This window comes from Hemibagrus wyckioides, linkage group LG29 (assembly GCF_019097595.1).
Source record: "Hemibagrus wyckioides isolate EC202008001 linkage group LG29, SWU_Hwy_1.0, whole genome shotgun sequence".
NCBI classification, from domain to species: domain Eukaryota; kingdom Metazoa; phylum Chordata; class Actinopteri; order Siluriformes; family Bagridae; genus Hemibagrus; species Hemibagrus wyckioides.
The window spans coordinates 2020052-2022336 of NC_080738.1; the positions used below are offsets into that span (position 1 = coordinate 2020052).

At 42.9% G+C, this 2285-nt stretch overlaps 1 protein-coding gene across 10 annotated transcripts in view; it reads right to left on the reverse strand.

The window, feature by feature from the left end:
* Positions 1–752: 752 nt before the first annotated feature.
* Positions 753–2285, reverse strand: part of pcm1 (pericentriolar material 1) — a 30217-nt gene continuing 28684 nt past the window's right edge. For 4 of the 10 annotated variants that reach the window (XM_058385091.1, XM_058385089.1, XM_058385086.1 and 1 more), the window contains one exon: positions 755–2285. This exon is cut by the window's right edge and continues 160 nt beyond it. The gene's annotated coding sequence lies outside the window, so the exon portion shown is untranslated. The other 6 variants (XM_058385090.1, XM_058385088.1, XM_058385087.1 and 3 more) reach the window with 2 other exon arrangements.

A 2285-nucleotide genomic window follows, 5' to 3' on the forward strand; every position in this document is an offset into this window, starting at 1 on the left:
GCATACCTGCAGACCTGTCAGGGTGCCCATGCTGACCCCTGTGCACTGCTGAAAGCACCAACAATGGGCATCAGAACTGGACCATGGAGCAGTGGAAGAAGGTGGCCTGGTCTGATGAATCACGTTTTCTTTTACATCACGTGGATGGCCGGCTGCGTCTCTTACTTGGGGTCTTCCCTCTCTCTCTTTCAGATCGAGGAGGAAAATTTCCTCCTCCTCTTCATGCTGTTTGCAGGTAGAAGGACAGTGCTGTCGGGAGGAAACTTCATGACACCCTTGACCTTTTAAATAAGACATGTTCATATAACAATCTAGCACTTCGTCTTATGTACTAGCATTCTGAAGTCTGTATTTATTCATTGACCGGAAGATCAAGCTCCAGCACCGCCAAGCTGCCACCACTGGGCCCTCGAGCAAGGCCCCTTAACCCACCCTGCTCCAGAGGTGCTGTATCATGGCTGACCCTGCGCTCTGACCCCAACCCCCAAGGATGGGATATGAGAAGAAAGACTTTCTTGTAAATAAATCAACAGGCAGATTCAGAAAGTGATGTAAGGAGCAGGGCGTGGCTGAGAGAATAGAAGAAAATAAAAAAGATGGAACAAAATGTGTCAGGAGAGCGGAGTTTATTACCTCTTTCTCATTACTTCCAGTTTGTAACCACAATCCCTAGATGAGTTATTTGTCTTGAATACACAGATCCATTACAAGCAAGCCTGTTTTAAAGCAGTCCATTAACTATACATGTGTAATAACTCATTTATATCTGTGTAATAACATGTAAAAAGCTTCTATCACACTATTTACATTGTGATTTTGCCCCAAACTCCACGGAATACATTTTAGACGTTTAATAAAACGTCATCAAGGCCCGCTGAAGTCAATTTAAAGCTGAATTTGTTTTTCTACTTCTCAGTTTTTATACCAAGTCAAACCTGACGTGGTCTTCTGCTGTTGTAGCTCCTCCACCTTCATATTCAACAGGTTGTTCATTCCAGGATTTTCTTCTCATCTTGGTTGTAAAGAGTCTTCCGGTCAGCTCTGGACGTTCTCCTCTGATCTCTCTCTCTCTCTCTCTCTCATCATGGAGGCTTTTCTGCCCACAGAACTGACCCTTCCTGATGTTTTTTGTTATTTTCACCATTCTGTAGAAACCCTGTTGTGTGTGAACATGCCATGAGATCAGCAGGTTGTGAGATACTTGAAGTGTCACCAACATTAATGCCACACTCAGTCCCTTCTCTCCATTCTGATGTTTATAGGGTTGATGAGGAGGATGAGCAGATGTACAGATGTTCCTGCTGTGAAGCGTCCGGATCTTTTCTTCTACACAGTGCTGTACTGCTGAAGGAAACAACTTTAACATCAATCAAAGCTTCTCCATCAGACGTGACATCTCTTAGACAGTGTAGCTAAAGAAGGTAATGATGTAAGATCAAGCTCTGTTCGTGAAGGTGTTAGAGATATCCAGGACCGGACTGAAACACACACATTTCATTTGGCGTCTGTGAGGTTCATTCAAACATTAAGATCATTCTAAAATGATAATAAACCCTAGGAGATGATGAGAGCACTCTCAAGTCGAGTTTGAGGAAAATAAAAGCAACTGGAACAAGATGTTTAAGGGACAAAGTAAAAATTTATCTTTTATTCGTTACAACTTAAAACCTTCTAACATTTTAAACCTCATGAAAACAGATTCCGAGTACCAAGCATATGAACTGGGACGAAAAATTAAAAGCTAAAAATGAGGAAAATAGAGGGTGGGGGGAGGATTAAAAGAATGCATTAAGGCTGAAATGCGTCCCCCTGGAGGAGGGAGGAGAGGGGGGGAGAGAGAGAGAGAGAGAGAGAGAGAGAGAGCGAGAGAGAGACAGGAGGAATTCGGCATTCGTGAGATTCCTCCCGAAAAAGTTTTCAGGAAAAGGCGAGTCTCAATTTTAAAGAAAATTTGCTGTTGATGTCGATACTTTAACCTCTAATCTGTTTCTGGGCCACAAAGTGCATGAGGAGGAGGACGAGGAGGAGGAGATTCAGAGACCTCGAAAGGTAAGAGAGAAAGAAACAACCAACAAAAAGAGAGAGAAAAAAAAGAAGAAAACGCCATAAACATCGCTGAAAGTTTCCAGTGTGAGGCTCGGCTTTAAAAAGCGAACAGGAGGGCGTGAAGTTACAGAGTTCAACACAAACCTTAGATTTACAGTGTTTCCTCTCGAACCAACCGTCTGATTAAATTTCAGATAAATAAACAGCACTGAAACGTCAGTGAGGCTCAGGCTGAACTT